General features: G+C 42.2%; 1 protein-coding gene across 24 annotated transcripts in view; it reads right to left on the bottom strand.

Annotated features, from left to right (window-relative positions):
* Positions 1-14,407, bottom strand: part of DMD (dystrophin) — a 2,035,724-nt gene that overhangs the window by 786,244 nt on the left and 1,235,073 nt on the right. Inside the window, exon 1 of one of the 24 annotated variants that reach the window (XM_039486440.1) lies at positions 48-66. The exons of the other annotated variants lie outside the window; for them this stretch is intronic. The gene's annotated coding sequence lies outside the window, so the exon portion shown is untranslated. Of the gene's footprint in view, positions 1-47; positions 67-14,407 lie in introns of those variants that run through there. 24 annotated transcript variants of the gene reach the window in all.

Below are 14,407 nucleotides of genomic sequence, written 5' to 3' on the forward strand. Positions count from 1 at the left end.
CTGACTTTTAATCTTTAATGAAATTATATACAAAAGAAAATACATACATGTTCTTGCAACTGAACTTGATTCTGGTTTTGGACCCAGGGTTATTTGGGGATTTTTCATTTACACTGGGGACTTTCCTGTGGTGTTCTATAGTAGTCTGGGCCTTCACATCTCCTGTTCAGCTTCTATGGAATTCCATTAGCGAAGCCACTTTGGGTGACACTGCCATCCAAGCTAGAGTATTATAGGATGGACAGTTGGTCATCTTGAATTATTTTTTGCAATATGTATTCTGCTAACACTTTATGTTATGTTTCTACTTATAAAGGACTTATAAAAACTGCACAGATGTTATACATGTGTTACATACTGCCTATGTGTAGTAGTTGGTTATAACCACATACAAAGAAAGTGCTTTATTGATGGTTAAAAGTCATGGTAAAGAGCAACTTAATACTCTGTTGGGCTTTATAGTAATCAGTTAACCATGTATTTAAAATATTTTATTAACCTTTTATAAACTATTTATGAATGGAACCCTACCACATATGGTGAGCTACATTTTAAGGATAAAATGGTTTATGCATATAGAGTTTGAGGACAGGAACACTGCATAAATATCCATTTTAAAAATACACCAGTTATTACAGTACATCTGCAGTCAGCCTTCCTAAGTTTGTCATATTCAAACATAATTTGATAAAGATGTGTTTTACAATCCCATGATTTTTACTCCATATATATCCTATGAACTGCTATAGCTTACAATTTAGTCGGAGAAGACAGGTCTTGCAAAATCAAATATTTTTATTTTAGGGATTGTCTACACAAGGATACCCAGGAAAGTTAATCCAAAGCAACTAAAGGTGATGAATTTAAAGTGAATTAGTTAAAGTGCATTAAACCCTTGTACAGACACTCTCATTCAGAATTAAGTGGCGTGGCAAGTTAGCAGTGGAGTGCATTTATACAACCTCTGAATGCATCTTTGATAGCTTCTCACCAATCTAAGAATGAGCTATTTTGATGCATAACTAACTATTATGTGCCTTATCCATCCCAAATTGACTTTTCAGTTTTGAAAACCACATGATCCCTTCAGGATCAACAGCCTCAAATGCAGAATGGTATTCCAAGAAGCAACTTCATCCTCACAGGCAGCTGCACAGATGACTTACATGGCTGTTCAATTCCACCCACCCAATGACATTCAGGGAAGCACTGAGAATGCACAACCCTGTGTCCAGAAGGGGACCCGTTATTTTCTGGCTGACACAGTTGTGATGCACTGTACCTCAAAGCAGCAGCCTGTAACCCTCATATTCATTATTGGTATATGGTTGTGATATTTCATAGAAAGCATGCCTTGCAAGGCATCATATAAAACGTCATGATCTGCTGAAACTCATTGTTCTGTCAAAATATGTATATCATTTTCATTGAAATATGTTGCGAATCTGGTTCTCCAGATGGCAAAGGTGACCATACACAATTGACATGCATCCGACGAAGTGGGTATTCGCCCACGAAAGCTCATGCTCCAAAACGTCTGTTAGTCTATAAGGTGCCACAAGACTCTTTGCTGCTAATACATAATTGGGCATTAAGTGACTTTCATGAGGCACTGACCAGCAGGGGACCTGTAAATAAGAGATTTACAATTCCATAAGAGAGAGTTGTGCAAGCACCACATAATGAGGATTGCTCAACCCAGTGACTCAGCAAGGCCCACCTGGACATGTCTGGGCAAGTGTCTTCCCTGGAACGTGAATTGAGAGTATAAAATAAGGGACAGTGGCATCATGAGAAGACCACTTCTGTCCTCCCCCACCTATACTGAAAGCAACAAGAATGCTGCGAAGACAAAGACTTCAAACTGAGAAGATTGGTCCCAGGCTGAGAAGGAAATTCAGCTTGTGTATTAAGAACAGCGAGGTGTCTGTTACATCTATTAGGGTGAGAAAAACTGCTTGATTCAAATCTTGCTTAGTCTGAAAGTTTAGGATTTAGAATGCTATTTAAAAATGTTATTTTCTTAGGTAACTATCTCCAACCTTTAGTCCTACCACTTATAATCACTTAAAATCTATATTTCTGTAACTAATAAAATTTTATTGTTTTATCCTTACCAGTGAATTTGTCTAAAGTGCTTAGGAAACCAGCTCAGATTAAAAAGGCTGGTGCATGTCCACTATCCTTTGACAAAGTGGCGAACTAATTAATGAGCTTGCATTATTCAAGAGATGGTCTTGAGCAGTGTAAGATGGTACATTTCTGGGGTGCAAATCTGGGGGGATTTGCTTGTGTCTCCCTCTGTATAGTTCATGAGTGTCTTGGAAAGCATTCAGGCAACTTGGCTGGGTGTCTCTCTGCAGGTTGGTGGCTGAGTGATAACGCCTGGAGGGGTTTGCTGCTTGTCACTAGCAAAGCATTGTGGGAGACAGCCCAGACTGGAGATTTTAGGGGGAACAGCAGTCTCACAGTTCCAGGTTGTACCCCAGGATTCCCATCACAAGACAACTTGGAAAGACACTTAAAGCGGCCATGAACCCCAAAACTGCCAGTAGCAGACAGAAAGGAGGTCTCCCACAGCTCTAAAACTCCCCCAAAACTCCATCCTCCCAAAAAAATATTTGGAAAGTGAGGAGGAGTAAACCCCCACTCTATCAAGGAGTCTCTGCAAATACCCTAAATACGCCTGGCAGTTGCCTTGGTTCCCTCTTATTCTTGCAGCTCAGGTCCAACACAGAATATTGTCATAGTCCTAGGGCTGTAACATGTCCTCTAACACAGCCACAGTGAGGAGGAAATGAATCAATAATAAATAGACTGTATAGTGACCCAAAGGGCAACATTTGAGTGCCCAAGAAACAATTTCCCTCCCTCCCATACAGCGAGTGCCTTATCTCTTCTTTTCCCCTTGTTCACTGAACTAGTCTTTCCCAGAATAGACCAGACAGGTGCACAGCTGGTTTATACTCCCTAAAAAGATAATTAGCATTACAAAATGTATGGGCTTTAACAAATCTGAAGAAATATTAAGAAATGAAAGTTAGAAATAATATACCTACAAAATGATCATAGCAAAAGTGAAAACAGATGATGTCTGTAAATAATGTGACAAAAGAGGTAGAGATGTTAAATCAATTAATTGAAATGTTTGTCACTGGTGTGGAGGAAAACCTCCAACTCAGAAGGATTTAAAATACTGAAACCAAAAATACTCTACATACCTATTCAGCTCAGCTGTTCTACACTGGGAACTTACGTTGGCCTACCTATGTCTCTCAGGGGTATAAAGAGATGTAGCTCTGCCAAATCTAAATCCTAACATAGACAGTGATAGTCAACAGCAAAATTCTTCTGAGGACCTAGCTACTGCTTCTCAGGGAGGTGGACTACCTATGCTGATGGGAGAATCCCTCCTGCCGGTGATGGTAGTGTCTATGCTAAAGGGCTATAGTAGACATATCCACAGTAACAAGTTGTGTTAATGGGCAGATGCTCAAAAGCACTTAACTGAGGGTATGTCTACACTATGGGATTATTCCGATTTTACATAAACCGGTTTTTAAAAACAGATTGTATAAAGTCGAGTGCATGCGGCCACACTAAGCACATTAATTCGGCGGTGTGCGTCCATGTACCGAGGCTAGCGTCGATTTCCAGAGCGTTGCATTGTGGGTAGCTATCCCATAGTTCCCGCAGTCTCCCCCCGCCCATTGGAATTCTGGGTTGAGATCACAATGAATGATGGAGCAAAAACAGTGTCATGGGTGATTCTGGGTAAATGTCATCACTCAATCCTTCCTCCATGAATGCAATGGCAGACAATCATTTTGCACCCTTTTTCTCTGGATTGCCCTGGCAGATGCCATAACATGGTAACCATGGAGCCCGTTTAGCCTTTTTTCCACTGTCACCGTATGTGTACTGGATGCTGCTGACAGACACGGTACTGCAGCATTCATTTGCCTTTGCAAGGTAGCAGAGACAGTTACCAGCCCTATTGCACAGTCTGCTGCTTTGGAAATTGGCGATGACGGTTACCAGTCATATTGTACTGTCTGCTGCTGTCATTGGGTGCTCCTGGCTGGCCTTGCTGAGGTCATTCCTTTCTTTATGTTTTGTCTAAAAATAGAGTCAGTCCTGCCTAGAATATGGGCAAGTCTACTAGAGAACCAGAGAGCACAGCCGCTCTGGGTCAGACCCCCAGATATCCTGCAGAAATGATGAGCTGCATGCCATTCTAGGGGGTGCCCCTGCAACAACCCCACCCGTTGCTTCCCTCCTCCGACACCCCTCCTGGGATACCATGGCAGTTATCCCCCCATTTGTGTGATGAAGTAATAAAGAATGCAGGAATAAGAAACACTGACTTTTTAGTGAGATAAAATGAGGGGGAGGCAGCCTCCAGCTGCTATGATATTCCAAGCAGGACATCTCCATTACTCATTAAAGGGTTGGGGAGGAGAGGAGCACAGCCTCCCACTGCTATGATGAGGACGGTTACCAGCCCTATTGCACCATCTGCCAGGACAATCTCCAGGACACAAAGCTTAAAGAAGGGAATGACCAGGAGTCATTCCCATTTTTGCCCAGGCGCCCCACAGACAACCTCACCAAGGCCAGCCAGGAGCCCTCACAGGATGATGACGAGGACGGCTATCAGTCATTTTGTACTGTACCGTCTGCCACCGGGGAGGGGACGGGAGAGGATGCTGCCTTTTAGCACTGCAGCACCCCGTCTACCAGCAGCATCCAGTAGACATATGGTGACATTGAAAAGAGGCGAGAAATGATTTTTTTCCCTTTTCTTTGAGGGGGGTGTGGGGGGGTCAATTGACAACATATTCCCTGAACCACTGGCAACAATGTTTTTGACCCTTCAGGCATTAGGAGCTCAGCCAAGAATGCAAATGCTTTTCGGAGACTGCAGGAACTTTGGGATAGCTCGAGTCCTCAGTCTCCCCTCCCTCCCTCCATGAGCATCCATTTGATTCTTTGGCTTTCCGTTATGCTTGTCACACAGCACTGTGTTGAGTCCCTGCTGTGGCCTCTGTCTATCACAGCCTGGAGATTTTTTCAAATGCTTTGGTATTTCGTCTTCTGGAACAGAGATCTGATAGAACAGATTTGTCTCCCTATACAGCGATCAAATCCAGTATCTCCCTTACGGTCCATGCTGGAGCTCTTTTTGGATTTGGGACTGCATTGCCACCCGTGCTGAACAGCACTCCACGCTGGGCAAGCAGGAAATGAAATTCAAAAGTTCGCGGGACTTTTCCTGTCTACTTGGCCAGTGCATCCAAGTTCAGATTGCTTTCCAGAGCGGTCACAATGGTGCACTGTGGGATACCGCCCGAAGGCCAATACCGTCGAATTGCAGCCACACTAACCCTAATCCGACATGGCAATACCAATTTCAGCGCTATTCCCCTCGTTGGAGAGGAGTACAGAGCCTTTTATATCGATATAAAGGGCTTCGTTGTGTGGGCGGGTGCAGGGTTAAATCGGTTTAATGCTGCTAAATTCGGTATAAACGCGTAGTGTAGACCAGGCCTGAGAAAGTTACACAAGCCAGGCCACATGGATTCTCTTGATAGGGATTTTGCAGGACCCAATGTCTAAAAAGTTTTAGGTTCCTGGGAAATAAAGGTGTTAAATCAGAGATCCTTTTAAGATGCAAATGGCTCTCTTTTGTTTAACATAAATTGTAAGCACATTTGCACAGAATATAATATGCCTTTGATTTACATCACAACCATCTGACTGGGAACTATTTGGACTGACAGCCTTAACCTGTATGCAGTCTCGCTGTAGCCATATTGTTCACAGGATATTAGAGAGACAAGGTGGGTGAGGTGATATCTAGTATCTCTCTAGTAGCCTGGGACTAACACGGCTACAACCTGGTCAGAGTAAATGTGTAGGGGTAGGGTTAAACACTCAGGGCCTGACTTGCATGAATTTTACAGTGGTGTAACTCCACCAACTGGAGTTGAGCTATGCCAGATTTATGCTGGTAGATGTGAGCTCAGAATCTTTCAACATCTACATGAAAATACTCTGGCTAAAAGTTTGAACATAGCTGCCTGTTAGGATTGAGACATGCTGCCTGAATACAGTACATTTAAGTGGTTGCCTGCTTTCATCATGTAATATCTATTCTCAAATGTGTTCATCTTATTTATAGAGGGATCTGACAGTGATTCTTATGTGTAGGCTGACTAACACTTCTTCATAAAATATTAATTCAGCAGAGGGGAAAGCCTTTGGGCTAGCAAAATGGCCCCCCTTTTGGGGGGGGATCCCCAGGGAATTTCATTCAGGGTTGGCTGAGATATCAATTACTGAAAATTACCATTTCCCTTCCATTGCTTGTGTTGGAAACAAAATTTTGGTAGCATGCCAGAATGATAAGTGAATACCGCTATTGCCAACAACTGTGTTTAAAAATCATGAGTCAGTCCCTCATAAAAACATTGACCGATTTAAAAATGGTGAAATTTAAAAATAAGTAAATTGGCGTTAGGTTCTTTTTATTTGCACTCCTGTTTTTGAAACTTAAGGGTTAATGTTCACAAGCTTACAACCACAAGGGCTAGAAACTTAAAAGAAAAGAAATGCTGTAATTCTCATATATTCATATGACTGCAGGGGCTGGGGCTCTAATTAAATAAAAATAAAAGGCTTACACTAAAATAGCAAGAATTGGTAACACTAGAAAGGAACATTCTAATCTAAGGCTGAGCCCATATTGCCATCAAAGCAGCAGCAACATTACAAAACCTCAGGGGAAGACAGCCTTTCTGGGAGTGTGGGTGACGAAAGACGTAGGCCAGCTTCTCCTCAATCTGCCACATGGCCCCTGTGGCCCATCTCTCCTACCCTCCCTCAGGAGCACCATATGGGCAAGAATTTCTAGAGGAAGAAAGCCAGGGTCCCTGACAACCTTCCCAGATCCAGCTTATGGCCCTAGTGGCATGTTCCCCCCATCCCACCCCTCATGATAACAACCTTCTGCTCTTGGTTAATGTAGTCAGTCATGTAGATCAATCTGTGTTGCAATGTTGAATGGTGAGAGTTCTAAGCCTGTAGAGTTAATACAGTTGAACATAGTAGACTTTTTGTCTTACCTTTTCTTTATTTGGGGGGGGAGCCTACTGTAAACACAAAACATATTTTGTGGGGCCCCTAGGGGTTTGGAGTTGGGGAGAGGGCTCAGGGCTGGAGCAGGGGATTGGGGTGTGGGAGGGGGTACAACTCAAGCTGGTGTGGGGCCAGGGATGGGACAGGGGGTTGGGGTGCAGCAGGAGGTTCGGGGGCAGGCTCTGGGTGGGAGTTTGGGTGTAGGAGAGGGATCAGGGCTGGGACAGGGGGTTGGGGTGCAGGCAGGGTTGTGGGATCTGGGAGGGAGTTTGGGTGCAGGAGAGGGCTCCAGGCTGGGGTAGGGGGTTGGGTGTAGGAGGGGGTATGGGCTCCGACTGGGAGGCGCTTGCTTCAGGCGGCTCCTGGTCGGCGCCACAGCAGGGCTAAGGCAGGATCCCTGCCTACGCTGGCTTTACACTGCTCTGCTTCCCAAGGTGGCTGGCATGTCCAGCCTCTAGGCAGAGGGGCCAGGCTGCTCTGTGTGGTGCACGCTGCCCATGCCCGCAGGTGCCACCCTCACAGCTCCCATTGGCCACAGTACTCGGCCAATGGGAGCTGTGGAGCCAGCGCTGGGGGCGGGGGCAGTGCACAGAGACTCCCTGAAAGCCCCTGACCTAGGGGCACATCGGCAAGCTGGCGCTTACGGCTCCAGCCCTGAAGGACAGGGTGCGCAGAGGCTCGGAGACCGGTGTCTGGCCTGTGGCACGAAGACTTGCTGTGGGCTGGATGAAAAGAAGCAGCGGGCTACATCCAGCCTGCGGGGCCCCCCTTAATACAAGGTCCTGGGCTGCAGCCCCTAAAGCCCCTGCATTAATCCAGTCCTGGCTAAAAGAGATGCTTTAATTCCAACAGAAATTATTTCAAGGAAGTTCTATGGCCTGTGATATGCAGGCAGTTGGAAGAGATGATCACATTGTCCCTTATGACCTTATAATCTATGAAAATCAGTAACCCACTGCAGGAGTCCAAATCTTCCTGACCACTCAGAAGATATGATAATATGTTGGGAGTAAAATAGTGTAATGCTTATTACACTCACTGTAATTAATTAACTACATTAATTAATAGATGAATGTGTAAAGCACCTACGCTTCCACAATTTCACTTGTTGCCGTCCCATGATTCAATTTTCTACAACTTAGAGAATGTTTACACTTACTATTTATTAAGGCTCCAGAAGTTTGAAGGGAATGAGGGTTAAGTTTAGCTCTCTGTGGTTCAGTAAACACTTTAATGGGCAGTGACAATCATTGTCAGACAGTACGTTTTAAAATTTACATTTAACTACTAACTTTTAGTAACCACATTTTAAGTCAGAGTGGCTGCAATATACAGCATGCACAACTCCAGCTACCATTTTGTTTCATTATCATATGATGGACAGTTACACACAATTTTTTTTTTACTCTTTCCATAGGTGTGGCTGTATTTTTTTTGTTCTGTTTTTCATTTTGATTCTTATAAGTCAATGTAGTGCTCATTAAAGGTGCCATAATGTTAGTAAAGGAGAATTAAATTCTGTTTATTCACTGAGCAGGCACAGTGCAGGCTTCAGCAATGCCAGCTTCCCCACTCTGCTGGTCAGCATCCTTCTATTCTGACCTGGAGGGACAATTTGTGGAGATGAGGGAGCAGACCATCCTTAATGCCAATTTAATCCTTTGCTTCTCTGATGAGACTTGCCAAGCAGGTTGACAATTAGCAAGTAATAATAATAAACAGTAGTAATACGTAGCACTTCAGAGCACATTACAACCATTAACTAACATCCTTGGAGGTAGTTATTATATCAGATAAGGAAATGGAAGAAGAGAAGTTAAATGGACTTGCTAAAAGGACACACAATCTGTCAGTGAAGAGCCAGGACTGCTACTCATGAGTTCTTAGCTCAGAATCCTGTGCTCAGTTCATTGTATTATACTGCTTCCAGTAAATGACTAGTAACATTTGGAATGCTGGATTTTTGAATGCATATACTTGACCACTAGGAAATGGACTGAGACAAACAGCTATAAAACAGCCATCAGATAGTTAGTACCATTCTGTCATTGCTCACTAGAGCTTGGTGAAATTTTTCAACCAAAACATTTTTCAGCCAAAATTCCAATTGAGCAACATCAAAATATTTTATGAATTTATGTCAGTCAAATTGTTCATGTAAAAAAAAAAAACCAAAACAAAAAAAACCCAGAAAATGTGAAACATTTCTTTTTCACATTTTCAAAATGGAACGTTTTGATTTTTTTTTAGTTTGAAAAATATATTTCAAAATTATCTTCAAATTTCTTTTAAAAATTAAAAACATGAAAAAAATCCTTGAATTTGAAAAAAAAAATAATTCAGGTCAAACAAAATGTTTTGTTCAAGCAAAAAGGAATTTTTTTTCAACTTTTTGCTATTTCAAAAACTCATTTTCGGTTCACCCCAAAATGAACACTTTTTTTCATTTTTTTGGCATTTGCAGCATACTGAAAAATATGTTATTCATACAGCTCTGTTACTGATATGAGCTGTGATTTTGAAGCAGTAACTAATTAGGAGGTGAAAGACATTTTTTCCTAATTATTAGTCCCTTGAACCACGAATAATTTTGTTTAGCTCTTCAAAAGAAAAGAAATTATATATATAGATAGATAGATAGATAGATATAGATATATATACTCTCACAGCAATCCTTGTCCCTGTGAGAGGATTGTGTTTATTTTTAAATGCTTCTATAGATCACTGTCCTGACTCCTTTTTGCCCCTTTAAGAACAGCATTATTTTCACTTCCATATTTAATCAAAATAATAGCAAGGGGTGCCACCATGGGCATAGTTTGACTTTTATATGGGGTGGGGGGCATAGCTCCAGCTAGGCCTACAGGGCCATGCATGGGGTGGGGGAAGGGCAAATTCTGTGCCTGCCCACGGCTTGCCCCCTTACTGCCTCCAAACTCTATCCATGGGCGATATACCAGGATCGCAGCCACCACATCTGTTACCAAGGAACAGACAAGAGCAACTAGGGAAAAAGGAAGGACAAATATTCCCTGATGTCCTTCACAGGTTGTCAGGGTGCACACATACAGTGCAGGAAGCAGCACTTCAGATGTCCTAAACTGGAACATGTATTACACTATACTGGTGCTGGCCTTACCTCAGCTCCACTGTTTACCTTACTAACCTATAGTTACATAATGGAAAATAATATACATAATATACACTCTGAATTCCTCCAGTCCAACAACTATTTTTTTTGAAGAACATAAAGACTAATAAAAAACAACTGTTCAGTCTGAAAATCTGCAGCTAAATTTGTGGATATTTGCAGGTCAATCTCTATGTTAAAATATCTACAGAATTCCAAGGGTGAGGAACAGATATTGTAATAGGCCAAATTAATCATTTGGATTAGAGCACTAAACCAGAATTTAATGCATAGCTTCAGGAGTGCTGTAATAATTTGTATAGTGGGGGGTACTGACAGCCATTGAACTGCAAACCCTGTATATGATGGAAACTACTTCAAGCCAGGGGGTGTTTCTGCACCTATGCATAGCTTATCAAACTCCAAGACCATTCATGGGGGCACAAGGTGGGAACATAGGGAAGGCTTCCTTATATGCGGATAAAGTCCTTAGCATCAACTATCAGAAAAACAGTATGCATAGATGTGATAGGTTAGAATAGCTCCCTCTGGAACCAAGAAATGAGTATTCAAAAAATAAAGAATGAAAGACAAAAAAAATCACCTGGCCATAAATAAATGAATGGCCAGTGCCCAATTTAAGGAGTTATGTACTAAACTGTATCACATCGAACAGGAAAATTTGTAGCTGAAGGTTCACTACTGGACCCAGGATTCTGCTTACTCTCATGCTCTCTCCAGAAGTGCCTAATGAGTAAACCTCCATCTGTCCTTTAAGTGATCAACCCATTTTTTTAAAAATTGGCGTTATCATCTATAGTGCCCCTACCCAAACAATTAATATCTTCCCCTGAGAATAAATAAAAACTCACCAATGATGTACCCATTCAGACAACACATCACCCCATAATTTGATTAACAGCATCTTATAAGCTGCACACTATATGTCATAAAGGGGATCACTAACATAGTGGGTTAAACTAACTTTCAGAATAAACTCAACATTTTTATTGGACACGATGGGAAAAAAGTGGCATTCATTGCTCATGTGATTTACTGTAAATCAAGGCCTTACATCTTCAAAAAATTACAGAATCAGCACAAGCTGTATAGTAAAAGATGTGAACAGCTGGAGATACTTATTAGCCGTGCAACTGAATTACACACAGGCTGACTAAAATCAGATCTCTCCCTGCCACTCAGACCCATTGTCTGGAACTAGTGTTACACTAAAAGATAATGAACAAGTAGCCAGTCCAAATTTCTTGAACTGTGAGACAGCAGGAAAATAGCCAAGTGAGAGATGAAGATACATTGCATTTTTGAGGATGCGGGAAGATGCCAGAAAAGTAGGTGCAGAGGAAATTTAACATGATGCAAATCCATTTACAGAGGACATTGGACTGAAATAGATAAACGAGTCAATACATTTTCATGAAGTTCCTGAAAAGTTGCATGAAACTCCTGAAGCTATGCATGAAAATATGTGTATTTTTTTCTGGGTCATCTAGCAACCTATAAACTTCATGTTCTGCTAAAATTCTATAAAATTAAAAACAATTTTTCAACAGAAATTGATATTTTTGTCTGATTATTTATGATATTTCAGAAGATCAAGTTTCCAAAACTGATGCATTTTCTAAAATTCCAAAATAAAATGTGAAAACTTTGATTTATCAAGTGTTATGAACTTCACTGTCAATTTTTCATACACATCTAATAATGGTCTAGATTTTCCTAAAACTGTAGAATATTGGTACCCTCTTGATGTCTTCCAAATTGACCACCCATCCCCAAATGATGTGTTGTCTTCTCTTTCAATGGTTCTTCTCTAAACTTAAGGCCCAAGATTTTTGCCTGAATAAAACTACCCCGTCTTTAAAGGATTTGGGCCTTAGATAGTAAACTCTTCAGGGTAAGGTCTTTATCTGTATTGTTAAGTACCACACCTATATATAACACTATATAATAAATACTATTACTAGCAATAAGTATGTTACTAATATAAAATTTACTATTCTAATAGATTATTTAATGTTAATACAGGAGGGAGCATGCTAATACCTGTGCTACGCCTCTGAATATGCCTAGCATGACAAATGTTTCCAGAGTCTGAGCAGATTAAATGTCCTTTGCAGTGTTGTTGTGGCCTTGTTGGTCTCAAAATATGAGAGACAAGTTGACCTGAAAAAGATCTCTGTGTAACTCGAAAGCTTGTACCTACCACCAACAGAAGTATTATCTTTTATTGGGCCAACCGCACCTACCTTGTCTCTCTTAAATGTTCCTGCAATTTAAAACAACAAACTGTTATACGTACTTTCTACCCACTCCCTGGAGTGCTTACCAAATTTTGTAAAGAGGAAGAATTTCCTGTAATGGGGAGAGTCGGCCCAGCTCAACTTACTCCACCATTGAGTTGCTAGTGTTTCTCAGATTCAAAATGCTGTCCCATAAATCTCTCTTTGTGCCTTCATTCCACCTTCACAGCCATATGGCTGGGTGTTGAATGCTGGTATCATTTGTGTGCTTTGATTGTAATCAGAGCCCTGTGCACTCTGTGGCATAATGAAACCAAATTTTGAGACAGTAACCCCTAAATTTTGTTCCATTTATTTTTTCTGTCACCATGAAATACCCATTGTCCTCATTTCCACCTCCCGCTGAACACACATAGCTATGGCTCACAATTAAAATATTAATTGGATTAACATTTGTTGATTATTTTCAACCTTTATTACTTTCAAGGATGTGTTTTCCATTATATTCTCAGAGACCGTGGCTTCAATACCCAAGTCCCTGCCCCCATGTCATCATCCAGGTGACCTAGCTAAAAAAACTCCTCCTCCCCATATGTGCCAGGAAAGTGGGGGGATTATCTACCCTGCTCCTCTATCCTCTACTGTTTCACTCTTCTGCAAGTAGCCCCACTCTCCTTGAACCAACGCTACTTGAACTCTTCTTGAACCATCACTGCAAACTGTACTCCAATTCTTGTTCCCAAACTACCTGTTGCTTGGTTTACTGGTATAATGCAGGGTGCATGATTATTATTACAATTAACTCTACCTCATTGGGTAAAATGCAAAGCAAGAGGTAGAGAGGTCCCCGCAGAACGGAGTGATGGACAGAAAACATCAGGTGCTTGGTTGCAGCAAAATGTTGAATTCTATGGCATCTTGGGAAAGTGCCAAATTATGAGCGAAGTCCACAGGGTCCTAAGATGAATGTGGCAAGACACACCGTTCATATCAATTGTTTCTGGCTCTTTGCAGGCTCAGGCATATGACACTGCATAGATTTACACTCAGTTCATATTTTTTGAGGTTCTCTCTACTGCCAGAAGGAATAGAAACTTTGTTGTCATATTCTGGGGCACAATTCTGAAAAATGCCACGGCTGCAGAATAAAGGGAACCCTGATAATACTTACCTTTTGGGGTTTTAGATTGCAGATGTAGAAAATGAATCACAAACAATAATCTTAACAATTTCCTTAAACTGTGAACAGATTATTACTACTAGGGTGACCAGATAGCAACTGTGAAAAAAACGGGACAGAGGATGGGGGGGTTAATATAAGTGCCTATATAAGAAAAAATCCCAAAAAACGGGACATCGGGTCACACTAACTATTACGGAGGGGCTGTATTTTCCCTGTGGGAAAAAATGTTAGTAAAATGATTCATTTTTCATAGCAAAATATCACAAACATGGTTTAAAGTTGCAGTGTCAGTTTGGGGCCGCTACTTTGTCTCTTGGAGTTATTTTAAAACAGAACATTTTAGTATGTGCGTTTACTACTCTGCCATGTCTCTGCCTGTTCTCCTACCCCTACCTCATCTTGCCCTAGTGTCCTTATCTAAAATTACAGTCCTTCCTCCGACACTAGCGTGATCCTGTTTTATTGATCTTTCATAAATACCACCCACCAGGGGCGGCGGGGGGCCAGCGGGCAGGCGGCGCCTTCGGCGGCGCCGGGCGGGCATTGGGCCGCGGCCCGTGGACCTGCGCATGCCTGCGGGCGGCCAGGGAGAGCGGGAGGAGGCGGCTGGCCGCGGACGGGCGGCGGGCGCGCCGCTCCCTCCCCCGCGCTCTCCGCGAGCTCCCGCGCGGCATGTCCGCGGCGTCCCCGCCC

The sequence above is a fragment of the Mauremys reevesii genome, linkage group 1 (genome assembly GCF_016161935.1).
Source record: "Mauremys reevesii isolate NIE-2019 linkage group 1, ASM1616193v1, whole genome shotgun sequence".
Lineage (NCBI taxonomy): Eukaryota > Metazoa > Chordata > Testudines > Geoemydidae > Mauremys > Mauremys reevesii.